Source organism: Talpa occidentalis, unplaced genomic scaffold (genome assembly GCF_014898055.3).
Source record: "Talpa occidentalis isolate TD23 unplaced genomic scaffold, MPIMG_talOcc4v2.1 talOcc4.4, whole genome shotgun sequence".
NCBI classification, from domain to species: domain Eukaryota; kingdom Metazoa; phylum Chordata; class Mammalia; order Eulipotyphla; family Talpidae; genus Talpa; species Talpa occidentalis.
In genome coordinates, this window is record NW_023604295.1 from 80,680,861 (window position 1) to 80,694,983 (window position 14,123).

Below are 14,123 nucleotides of genomic sequence, written 5' to 3' on the forward strand. Positions count from 1 at the left end.
AAAGATAAACACATGCAATTTGCAGCAATATGGATGGCGCTGGAAGGGATCATGCTCAGCGAAATAAGCCAGAAAGAAAAAGAAAAATACCGGATGGTCTCACTCATAGCAGGAATCTAGAAAACTTAAATAAGGGACCAGGAAAATGAATAACTATAAGAAAGTGAAAATCAAAATCAACAAAAAACTATGAACCAGAGACACTTTTTGGGGGGTGGGGAGTGGGGGGTGGGAGGGGAGGGATTGGGGTAAAAATGGGGGGTTGCAATTGTATGGGGAATATAAAAATAAAATTTATTATTTAAAAAAATAAAAAATAAAATATGCTGTTTGTTAAATGAATGTTGGCAAATTTATATGCTGTTAAAATATCCATTCAACTCAATATTTAGAACATTTCTGTTGTTGCCTCTGAAAAACTTCTGCCCATTTCATACCAGTACCCCAATTCTAGTCCCTAGACAAATGCTTATCTACTTTGTTTCATTATAGGTTAGTTTGTATTTCCTAGACATTCATATAATTAATATTCTTTTGCATCTGGAATTTTTCAATCAGCTCAATAGTTTTAGAAGTCATCATAATAGAAGCATAGCTGCATAATTTGTTACTTTTATTGTTTGGTGGTACTTCATCTCATAAAAATTCCACAAATTGCTTATTTAATCACCTACCGATAGACATTTGGATTGTTCTTCATTACAAATAAAGAGTCTATGAATCTAGTGTACTAGTGAACATATATCAGGGTGCCCATATAATTTTATTTCTTTTTTAAAAAAATATTTATTTATGCATGAAAGAGCTGCCTAACAGGCCAGAGGTGCAGGGGTGAGAAGAGTCCCCAGAGACAGAGTGGGGAACAGAACAGGCAGAATGACTGAAATACACTGCTGAGGGGAGCAGCGGATGAGACAGGAGAGTTCTGCTGCCCCATGTGGGTTAGATCCCTGGCCGGCCTGAGATCAAACCCGTGCAGTGCTGAAGTGGCTGTGGATAGCTTCATAGTACAGTGACTTAAACCACTTCCCCACCAGGGAGGCCCCTAATTTTATTTCTTAGGTAAAATTGCTAGGTCATATGACAGATATTTAGCTCTTATATTAAAATATCCAAGTGTTTTCCAACAAGATTGAGCTACTTTACACTCAAAGTTACATGCATGTTTGGAAATGCTTGTTTTTATATAAGATTTAACTAGCGGCATTTTATTCTGAAGTTAACTCTGGGATTTTATACAGAACAATAAATAATTATTACATTTGTCTATATTTAAATTGTCTGTTTTTGTTGTGTTATATTGAGAAAATTTTAATACGGGTACATGAAGATAAAGACTAGAGAGATAATTTATTTATTAGTTTAGTTTTTATTTTGTTCACATTCTTACTGATAGCTTTCTTTCACCATTGAAATTAATTGTTGCAAACTTAGGTCAAGGGTGAAAAAAATGGACAGAGAACAAAAAATAGAAGACTATCAGGCATGATTGTGGTAATAGAACATTAATATTTCTAATTTTAAGAACCTGCTCATAAATACTTATTCAAAATTTATAGTCAGTAAAGTTTACCACTTGTGACATATGATTCTATAGATTTTGACAAATACATAAAGCTGCATATCCTCCTTCACAGTCATAATGCAGAGCAGTTCCATTTTCTACTCAATTGCCTCATGTTTTCCTTCTGTAGTCAGTTGCTAACTTTACTCCCAATTCTGGCAATAATTGTTCTGTTTTTCAGCTCTGTTTTTGTCTGCTCTATAATCTCAACCTTGGAATTCATTCCATATCCACATATAATTATTAGGTAAGCACTGATAGATGTTTTGTTTTCTAGGCTTTTTTTTTAACTTGTAAAAATCATTGTTTGACTACTCAAATTAATTTTTACTGGAATAATTTAGAAATTATTTTTTTAAGTTTATTTATTTATTTATTTATTTGTTTGTTTATTTATTTATACATACATACATACATATAAGCACTGGGTACGGTCAGAAGCACAGGAGGGTGAGAGAATTCACCAGAGCCAGAGCGGGGAGCAGAGCAGGCAGAAGGACCGAAGTACACTGCTGAGGGGAGCAGCAGGCAGCAGGAGAGGTCTGCGCGCCATGTGGGACCCTCCTCCGGTGGCCGGGGAGCAGCAGGGGATCGAACCGGCGCTGCAGAGGCAGAGGGCAGCTTTGCAACCCAGCGCTCAACTGCTGCGCCACCGGAGAGGCCCAATTTACTGGAATAATTTAAATACAGGCTTTGGAGCATTCTTATCTTTATTTTTCATTTTAAGATGTGTCAACTTTTTGCATGCTGCCTTAAGCCACAAATGTACTTTCAATTTGTTTATTGAGTACAATGAAATATATCCACAGAAACCTAATTCATCATATTTGTGAACCAAAACACATGCTTCCTGTACCACTAAGATCCAGGTGCTTTGATTGTTTTCAGATTAACCCAAGTAGATCTGAACCTTACTTACCTGGTTGAAAAAAAAAAAAACAAACAAACAAACAAAAAAACAAAAAAACATGACTGTGGATCAGACAATGTAAATATGCTCAGTAATTCTCAACTAAAAAAGAAAAGTCTGTAGCATTTTAAAATCTGTGATTTTGTTGGTAAAGAAGAATCAAAATGATTAGAAATATTGATATTCTTTGGTAAAACACTTGTAGATGAAAAACACCATGGGGATACAAAATAGCAGGCAGAACTGGTTGTTAAATTTTCTTGAAAGATACTTTGGAAATTATATATGAAAATAAAACATAAAGAAACTCACTATCCACATGCAAGTCAATTGTCACTCGCTGTGACCCATCAGTCTGAATTTAATATAGTAGGTAGTATTTTTAAAATATAGGTGTTTTAAAGCATATCAGTTCACCATAACTTATTTTTTAATTTAATATGAATTATAGCTCATTGTGAAAACTCATCTATGCATGCGATTCTGTCCTAAGTAATTACAAGTACTACAATTTAAGCTTCTATTTTACTTCTTTAAACCCATAAGAACAAGCATATTCAAGAATCAAGAGTCATTTTTTTTCTCCTATAATCTGTAAACAAATTGGGAAATTCTTAGAGATAGGTAAATCAACATCAATAGATAGAGATGATCAATATGATGTGATGTTATTAACGTAAAATGCATAATTGCTTTGAAAAAAAAAATAAGTAAATGGAAGAACACTGTTTCCCTAAGCTATAAAAAAGATGAAATTGGGCCTCCCCGGTGGCACAGCAGTTGAGTGCTGGGTTGCGAAGCCGCCCATGGCCTCTGCGGCGCCAGTTCGATCCCCGGCTGCTCCCCGGCTACCGGAGGAGGGTCCCACATGGCGCGCAGACCTCTCCTGCCGCCCGCTGCTCCCCTCAGCAGTGTACTTCGGTCCTTCTGCCTGCTCTGCTCCCCGCTCTGGCTCTGGTGAATTCTCTCACCCTCCCGCGCTTCTGACTGTACCCAGTGCTTGTATAAACAAAACAAACAAATAAATAAATAAAACATGACTCTATTAAAAAAAAAAAAGATGAAATCATATTTGCAACATGGATAGAACTTGAGATTATAGGAAGTGAAATAAATATAAGGAGAAAGACAAATACTGGATGATTTTACCCGTGTAACGTAAAGAAATAAAACAAACAGGTGAAACATAACAAAAAGCAGCCCTTTAGATTCTCACAACAGAACAGAGGTGTAGGGTAAGGTAAAAAATGTCAGGCTTTTCTGCCCTCCCGCCATCAGGATAGATGATGGATCCTTGCGGTCCTGAATGCATGCCTGATGGCGGGCACCTGGAGTAGGGTGTGGGCAGATGTAGATAGGATTCACTTGGGCTAAGACTGTGCTTTTTAAGGGCAGCGTCACAGGGACGCCAGTGGAAGCAGCAGCAGCAGAAGCCGAAAGAGAAGAAGCCCGAAGCAGAAGCAGAGAACGCCAGAGAGCCCAGATAGAGTGAGGATTTGCTGGGCGCTGGGAGGACCGCCAGCCTCCGACCCCCCAGCACCCCTGCCTGTCGTGTACCTGGTAATCCTAATAAAAACCCGCAAAAACCCACTGAGGACTCTGACTCCTCCTTTACCCGGTCTGCATGGGATCAGAAAACCTGCACCTGGTCCAGTCCTGCCCTTTACAAGAGGGGAAGGGGGAAGGGGGCACAGAAGGTAGAAGTGACCCAAGGGGCTGTGGTGGAGGGTAATTAGTACTGGTGGTGGGCATGGGGTATTATATATTTGAAGGAGTATAAACATGTACTTCTAAAACAGAGTGCTGTAAACCAATGTTACCTCAATAATAAAATAAATATAAAGTTAAAATAAACCAGGAATAAAAATATATTAAGGAAAATAAAGTTATGCTCAGATTCTCAATGTATTATCCTTATGAGATAATTTCAACAAATTCCCTGCTCTATGGGGTTTCAACACAAATCAATACTAACATATGGATTTGAATTTCCAAAACATAGTTTTGGAACTGTTGCTGTCTGTGATTCAGAAACTTGAGAAGTTTACTGGAAACTTGAGAAGTTTCCTTCCCAGATTCTGAAAAATCTAATTTTGAAATATCCTTATCTGTGAAACAGTAACAGGGAGTTGCAACCAAAGACTGTTACAAGTGGCACCTCCTGAGGGAGGTTCTAGTGAGAATTGTTAACCCCAGGTGAAATATGAGCAAAGTATCAGTAGGGGTGGAGGCACTGACAAACATATGGGACTGCAAAAGCAGCCCCCAGGATTGAGTTTTCGGGATTTCAGCATTTAACAGCCTTCAGAGATTTCAGGGTCAGAGATTTCTACATCCACCATGCCTATCTTCCAGAAGGCTGTTGTGGGCCTCTGAAGGACATGGAGATGCTTCCAGCAGCTAACTTCAGAGAAGAGAAGTTTAGAGGCTTTGCAAATGTCCAAACAACTGAAACTTTTCCCAGCTTTGCTGCTGTTACAGGCTGGCAGGGAAGGTGAAGACCCGGAGATGGGCATCTCACTGAGCTGCTTGAGTGTGGCCATTTGTCAGGGCATTCAGCTGCGGCAACTGCTGTTTTGAGAGTTGATTGTTTGGTACTGTGCTGGGGCATCTTGAAAGCCTGGCTGAGCATCTCCTGATGTCTCATCTGCTTTCTTTGTGAGTTGGATCCTGGCCTATAGTCTGGCTGCCATGTGCTCAGATCCTCAGTGGCTGGACGAAACCATCTTGGGAGATTTTGTATTTAGAACTTTAAAACACTGGGCACTGCTTCGGATGAGGTAAACAGTCATTTTTTGGCCTCAGTTAACTCTGTTTTCCCTTTTTTGTTAAATAAATCCCATTATTGTTGTCTGAACCTGAGTAGTTTTGCAATTTTCTGCATGGGTGAAGAATTCAGACAGTGACTGGTAAACAATTTGGCCAGTGTCCTTGGACAGTTTTAGTGTCCCTTGCTGCCCTGTATCAATACTATAGAATGCATTTGATGATCTTGTATTTTATTATTATAATGAAGGATGAGCAGCTATCTGGCTGTTGATTCCTTGCTGAACTCAAAGACAGAGTTAGTGCAATGGCAGCTAGTGCAATTGCATAGAAATCAGTTTCAGAGAGTTTGCAGAAAAAATAACAGCTAAGGACCCATTCTTTGATTCTATGGTATTATGGTGGCTATTTTAGATTACATTTTCTTCTGATTTCAGGTCTTCCATCCAACTCTTTTATCCATTTTGGGTTGATTTTCATTTATGGTATGTGAGAGTATTAAAATTCTGCATTTGCCTATTCAGTTTTCCCAAATCCACTGATTGAAGAGGCTTTCCTTTCTCCCATGTTATGCTCTTGCCTCCTTTATTGTAGATTAACTGACTATATAGTTCCGGATTTATTTCTGGAGTCTCAGTTCTATTCTGTTGGTCTGTGTATCTGTTTTTACTCTAGTATCACACTACCAAAACTTTTTAGCATAGTTTAAAGTCTTGGAGTGTGATACACCCATTTTTCCTCGTTTTTGTCAGTATTGTTTTTGCTATTCAGGGACTTTCTGGGTTCCATATGATTTTCAGTAATGTTTATTCTATTTCTTTGATTCTATTTCTATCTTCTCTCCTTTTGGAATGTCATCTATTCTTATTTTTTTCCTCATAGCATCAGAAAATTCATTAAGTATCCATTTCTTCCCTTTGCATTTTTCTCTTTTATTCCATCTATAGTCTTTGTGTATTAATATGTTCAAGATTGTTGATGCATTCCTCCTTTTGGTCTGTTCTACTGCCGTACCTTTTTTCAGAATTTTTATCTCTTCTGTTGATCTTTATACATGTTTCCTTATTTTACACTTCAATTTCTATCTTCATTAATTTAATTTCTCAGGACATTCATTGTTTTCTTTTTTTGTTGTTGTTGTTTTCTTATGTATCTGATCTTTCCTGTGTCTTTCATTTTTTGAATTTTTTTAATCATGATAGTTTTACCTTAATGACTTTGGTTGGTTTCTGTATATTTTTTCCTGCTCCATGGTGAAATACTTCCTTGAAGAATAAAGGTGATATGTGTTGTGTTTTTCTGCCTATCATTATTTTAGGTTTCTAAAATACATTTGATATTATTTCAAGTGGCTTAAGGGTGCAGAACTTCCACTTTTCTAGCACATATGCTGTATGTAGTTTTATTTTTTATATTTATTTATTTATTTATTTATGCCTACATACCTACATGCATACATACATACAAGAACTGGGTTTGAGGCCAGAACTGCAGGGCTGAGAGGATTCACCAGAGACAGAGTGGGGGACAGAACAGGCAGATTGACTAAAATTCATAGCTGAGAGGAGCAGCAGGTGAGTCAGGAGAGGTCTGCTAGTCCAGGTGTGTAGTTCCCTGGCCAGGGATCAAAATCATGCTACAGTGGCTGCTGCTAGCTTCATAGGTTGCATGAATCCCTTGCACCACCAGGGAGACCCACTGTATGTGTTTTTACTAGCCTTTTCTGGCTTGGCATTTTAGTTACCTGTATATCAGTATTTATTTGGAGAATTGATCTTCAGCTTCTGAGTCAGGGTATGGGAGGTTACTGGTGTGGTACAGTAAATTGTGAAAGTGGTGTCTGAGTGGTTCATGTTGTTGGTTCTGCTGTTAGACTTCTGTTTTTTTAAGACATGATCTTTATTGTCTGTGGGTTTTGTTTTTAGTGCTCCTTCACAGAATCAGCTCAAGACGTTAATGAGTTGGTAGGGGGACCAGCTCTGTGCCCTGTCCTCCTCACTTCTACCTCACTCACCCAGCACATTTGCACATATCTACCCTCAGTTAGGGGTGCCTCTCCACACTAATCAGTTCTCACCTACCTAAGGCTGCCAGTCAATCATGGGATCATAGCTTGCACTGTTGATTCCTACCCTTCCTGCAGCCTCTAGGCACCTCAGACTATCCTTCTTTTGTTGTAGCATATTGAATTGCCCCAGTATCTCCTGTGGTACAGTTAGTATTGGTCCAAAGCCCAATGGGTGCTCTAGTTTTTTGTTAGTTTTTTTTTGTTTTGTTTTGTTTTGTTTTTTCTCCAAGTCCTGGGTCCTCTAGGTTAAGTGCCCCTCTGGAATAAATTTAGATTTTCCTCCTGATAGCAATGTAAGAGACACATCTTCTGATGCTAGCTATACCCTATCTCCCCTTGCTTCCTTATTTAGTATTGTATGCCTATAAACTTATCTAAGAATTGTTTTTGATGTCTCCCATTGGTCCTGATACTCATATCTTTGTTTTTGTTCATCTCCAGGCATTTTTTTAAATTTATTTTTCATTTTTTAATTTTTTAAAGATTTATTTATTTATTTATACAAGCACTGGGTACAGTCAGAAGTGCGGAAGGGTGAGAGAATTCACCAGAGCCAGAGCAGGGAGCAGAGCAGGCAGAAGGACCGAAGTACACTGCTGAGGGAGCAGCGGGCGGCAGGAGAGGTCTGCGCGCCATGCGGACCCTCCTCTGGTGGCCGGGGAGCAGCTGGGGATCGAACCGGCGCTGCAGAGGCAAAGGGCAGCTTCGCTTCACAGCGCTCAACTGCTGCGCCACTGGGGAGGCCCTCCAGGCATTTTTAAATCCTTCTTTTATGTTCTTGCTTACCCACAGTTAACTGTCATTAGTTGCAGATGATAAGATAATATACATAGAAAACCCTAAAGACACTTTTAAAAATATTTGTTAGAAACAATGAATCAGTACAGTATAGTAGAATGCAAAATCAGTTTTTAAATTCTGTTGTGTTCCAATATGCAGACAATAAACTATTAGAGAAAGAATCAGGAACACAATTCCATTAATAATTGCAACATCTAAGTACCTAGAGATTAACAAAGGATACATAAGGGAATGAAGTTATTCCATGTTCATGGATTGGGGTTATTAACATTGTGAAAATTACTATTTTCTCCAAAACAATAGGCAGATTTAATGCTATCCCTACCAAAATTGGAATAACATTCTTGAAGGAAATATAGCAAACCTTACTGAAATTTGTATGGAAGCATGAAAGATCCCAAATAGCCAAAGCACCCTGACAAAAAAGAAATAGGGGAATATAAGTTGTCAGAGTTCAAATTATATTAAAAACATAATATTCTCCTATATTCCTCCTATAAGTGAAACCATCTGATATTTTTCTTTTTCCTTCAGACTTGTTTCACTGGGCATAATCCTGTCTATCTCCAGCTGTATTGCTGTAAATGGCATGAGTTTACCTTTTCTGATTGCTGAGTAATAAAACCAAATAAGGGACCAGGAAAAATAATTATAATAAAATACAAAATTAATAGGCAACTATAAATCAGAGATGTTCTGCAGGGGAGGGGGAGGGATCAAAACAGGGGAGGAATGGGGCCTCCCTGGTAATGCAGTGGGTTAGGCCTCAGTGCAATGAAGCTATCCATAGCCACTGCAGCACAAGTTCAATCCCCGGCCAGGGTGGTGACCCACATGGAGCAGCAGAAGTCTCCTGTCTTATCCGCTACCTTCCTCAGCAGTGTATTTCAGTCAATCTACCTGTTCTCCCCCCTTTATCTCTGGTGAATCCTCTCAACCCCCCTGTACCTCTAGCTTATACCCCAGTTCTTGTATGCATAAATCTTTAAAAAAAAAAAAGCAGGATAGGGAAGAGCACAAGGGATTTTGATGAAGGTCCATGAGTGAATTGGTGGTGGGAATTTTTTGGGAACTACACCTGAGAGGAGAAAGCATACCCTGTACAAAAACGAAGAATGACTATATATATAAAACGTTTGCCAGTCAAAGAGCCATATATTATATGATTTCATTTATATGACCAGAGATAGAAAGTAGAATGATTGCTTATGGAAGTTTACAGGAAGAAAACTAACAAGAGTGGAGTTTTTGGGGGACTGATATAAATATCCAAAACCGTGGCAATGTTTGTGTAAATACTAAAAGCAACTGAATTTAAGACTTTTAATGGCTGAATTGTATAGTATTTGAATTATTTCTCAATAAATTATTTTATTTTATTTTTTTATTATTTTTCTATGTTCAGATTTGCTAAAATGGATGCCTTGTAGTTCCCATTATTTTAAAGCCACAAAAAAGTAATGTTAATCAAAACAACATGTAGTTGAAGTAAAAATATAGATAGATACCAACAGAATATTTTGGGATCCCAAAGATAAACACATATATGTGGAGTGTTAATTTGATGATATAAGTGTCATGAACAAACAATGGAGGAAAATCTATCCAGAAAATGGTACTGCAATCGAACAGGCACTTACAAAAAATGAATCTAAACCAATATAAAATACCAAACACAAAATTTAATTGACAATTGATCAGAGACTTGAATGTAAGACCTGAAACAATAAAATACTAGGAAAAAAATCATAGCAACAATTCTCCATGACATTAGCTTTTCATTGCAATCAAAAACAAACATTAACAATTGGGACCACATCAAAGTAAAAAAGCTTGCACATAAAAAGAGAGAGTATTTGTACATCATACATCTGACCAGAGGGAAATATCCAAAATTTATAAAAACTCAAAAAATTCAACAATAAGAAAACAAATAACTGAATTTGAAAATGGGCAGAAAAGCTAAATTGATACTTCTCCAAAGAAAATACTATATATATTCAACAGGCACATAAAATTTTGCTCATCATTACTCATTATCAGGAGAATGCATATCAAAACAACATTGACTCAAAATGGATTAAAGAACTAGACATAAGACCTGAAACCATAAAATACATAGAAGGAAATATAGGCGAAACACTACGGGATTTGCACATCAAAGACATCTTTACAGACACATCACCCAAAGCAGTGATAGTGAAGGCAAAGATAAACAGCTGGGACTACATCAAATTAAAGAGCTTCTGCACAGCAAAAGAGACAATAACAAAAACAAAGAGAAACCCCACCAACTGGGAGAATATTTTTGCACACAACACTAATGATAAAGGACTGATCACAAAAATCTGCAAAGAGCTGATGAGACTCAGCAACAACAAAGAAAATAATCCAGTCAAAAAATGGGCAGAAGAGCTAAAAAGAAACTTCTCTGAAGAGGAAATGCAAATGGCCAACAGGCATATGAAAAAATGTTCAACATCACTTGTAATCAGGGAAATGCAAATCAAAACTACCATGAGATACCATCTCACACCAGTGAGAATGGCACATATTAAAAAAACTAGCAACAACAAATGTTGGCGAGGGTGTGGAGAAAAAGGAACTCTCCTGCACTGTTGGTGGGAGTGCAAACTGGTCCAACCACTATGGAGAGCTGTGTGGAGATTTCTGGACCTACTAAACATAGAGCTTCCATATGATCCAGCAATTCCACTCCTAGGTATTTACCCAAAGGACACAGAAACATTAATTCCAAAGAGCACCTGCACCCCTATGTTTATAGCAGCACTGTTTACAATAGCTAAGCTTTGGAAACAACCCAAATGCCCAAAAATAGATGACTGGATCAAGAAGATGTGGTACATATATACCATGGAATATTACTCAGCATTCAAAAAAGATAAACACATGCAATTTGCAGCAACATGGATGGCGCTGGAAGGGATCATGCTCAGCGAAATAAGCCAAAAAGATAAAGAAAAATACCGGATGGTCTCACTCATAGCAGGGATCTAGAAAACTTAAATAAGGGACCAGGAAAATGAATATAAGAAAGTGAAAATCAAAATCAACAAAAAACTATGAACCAGAGACACTTTGTGGGGGGTGGGGGGCGGGAGGGGAAGGATTGGGATCAGAATGGGGCGTTTGCAATTGTATGGGGGAATATAAAAATAAAATTTATTATTTAAAAAAAAAAAAAAAGAAACCTTGTAGGACTAGCAGGTCCTTTAAATTGTACCCTACTATAGAACTTTGATGAAAAATTTAAAGATGATTTACTTATTTTTTTAACAACAATTTAAAGTGTAATTAAACAGACAATTAAGATGTGACTGTTTTTCTCAAAACAACATTGATGTGATTTGGGAAATAAAAAAAAAAAAAAAAAAAAAAAAAACATTGAAATACCACCTCACACCTTTTAGAAATAGTGAGATGCAACAAATATTGCCAAGAATTTGTAGAAAAGTAAAATCTCAAACACTGTTCATTTGAAATAGACTTATCCAAACTATATGGAAGACAGTATGGAGGATTTTCAAAACATTAAAACTAGATCTACTATGTTATTCTATGAATAGAATTCCACTCTGAGGCATCTACCTGAAGAATGCAAACATATAATTTGAAGGTATACTTGAACTCTAAGTTCATAATAACCAAGTTATGGAAACAACCTTAATACCCAAAGATAGATAAGTGAATTAAGATGATGTGGTATACATACAAAATGTACTAGATATATTCAGCTAGAAAAAAAAAAAAAAAAGAAATCTTGCCATTTACAAACAACAACAATGTATGGGACTGGAGGGGATCATGAAAAACAAAATAAATCAGAAATGGAAATTAAAATACAGGATAGTTTCACTCATGCATGAATATAAAGAAACAATGAAGAGAACAAAAATCAAGTTAAAAAAAAAAAACTCTTGAAATATCAATGCAAAATTGAGTCTACCAGAAAGGGGTCAGAGAGCTGTAAAGGGTTTAGAGGTCCCAGTGGACAATGGTGGAGAATTTTTGATGCTTTGATGCTAGGTTTGGTGTAATAACACTTATTTAAGGAGCTGTCCTTCAGCCTTAGCATATACTGTGCTGCAGGCCTCCCTGGTGGCCTAGGGGTAAGTCTCAAGGCTACCACTGCCAGGGCCTGAGTTTGATCCTGGACGGGGAGCTAACCCACATATGGCAGAATAGACCTCCTCTGCCTTGCCTGATGCTCCCCTCAGCAGTGCATTTCCATAGATCACCTTTTCTGCTCCCCACTCTGTCTCCTATCTAGGGTGAATCTTCTCACTCCTGACCCCACACCTCTGGCCTATACCCCAGTTCTTCTACACAAAAATAAATAATTAAACAAACAAATAATAAATAAAATCTTAAAAAAAGTACTGTCATAAAAGTTACTTCAATAAACATAAAATATATGTTATTTTTAAAAAAATGGTTATACCATTCTGCATTTCCAAAAGCAATAAATATGTGTTCCTATTTCTCTTCCACTTCAGCAGCTTTTGGTGTTATCAGGTATAATGTTTTGCTTTTTATTTATTTATTTATTTAGTTATTTTTTTATTTATTTATATTTTAGCATTGTCAATAAGTGTAGGATGCTTTCATTTGCAATCCCCTAATAACTTGCATTGTTCAGTGTCTTTTTTTTTTTTTTAAGATTTATTTATTTATTTATACAAGCACTGGGTACAGTCAGAAGCATGGGAGAGTGAGAGAATTCACCAGAGTAAGAGCGGAGAACAGAACAGGCAGACAGGAGGTACACTGCTGAGGGGAGCAGGGGGCGGCAAGAGAGGTCTGTGCGCCATGTGGGACCCTCGCCCAGCAGCTGGTGATTGAACCAGCGCTGCAGAGGCTGAGGGAAGCTTTGCAACAGAGTGCTCAACTGCTGCACCACCAGGGAGGCCCTGTTCAGTTTCTTTTAATCCTAACATCTATCTTTGTGGATTATCAATCCAGAATATTTACTTATTTTTTAATTGGATAGCTTGTTTGTTGTTGATTTAGGAGTTCTTTATTACATATCTTTTTGGAAATTTTTTTCTTTTACTTTGTCTTTAATATCTTATAACTGTCTGCCACAGAGCAGAAGTGTTTACTTTTTTTTTAAGATTTATTTATTTATTTATTTTTTGTACAAGAACCAGGGTACAGGTCAGATGTGCAGGAGGGTGAGAGGATTCACCAGAGACAGAGCAGGGAACAGAACAGGTAGACTGAAGAAATACACTGCTGAGGGGAGCAGCGGGCAAGACAGGAGAGATCTGCTTTGCTATGTGGGATTCTCGCTGGCCGGCCAGGATCAAACCTGTGCTGCAGAGGCTGTGGACAGCTTCACAGTGTGGCGCTCAACTGCCTGCACCACCAGGGAGGCCCCAGAAGTGTTAACTTTCAATATAATCTATTTTTTAATATCTTCTCTTTTTTTAAGATTTATTTATTTAATTATACAAGCACTGGGTATAGTCAGAAGTGCGGGAGGGTGAGAGAATTCACCAGAGCCAGAGTGGGGAACAGAACAGGCAGATGGACGAAATACACTGCTGAGGGGAGCAGCAGGCAGCAGGAGAGGTCTGCGTGCCACATGGGACCCTCGCCCGGCAGGTGGGGATCGAACCAGTGCTGCAGAGGCTGTGGGCAGCTTTGCAGCCCAGTGCTCCACTTCTGCACCACCAGGGGAGGCCCTATTTTTTAATATCTTCTGCTATGGATCATACTTTTGGTATATCAACAAAACCAAAAGTCACCTAGATTTTCTTGTATATTTATTTTAATCTAGTTTCATTTTTTGTTACTAGATATCCAATTGTCTTTTCTAGTAATCTTGTTGAAAGTAATCCTTTACCCATTGAATTCTTTTGGTTCTTTTGTCAAAATTTGTTACTAAATTTGTGATTTAATTTCTGGATTTTCCATTTTCTCATTTTTCACCTTTCATGCTTTGATTACCATAACTTTATAGTAAGATTTGAAATCTGATGGTATGGCTC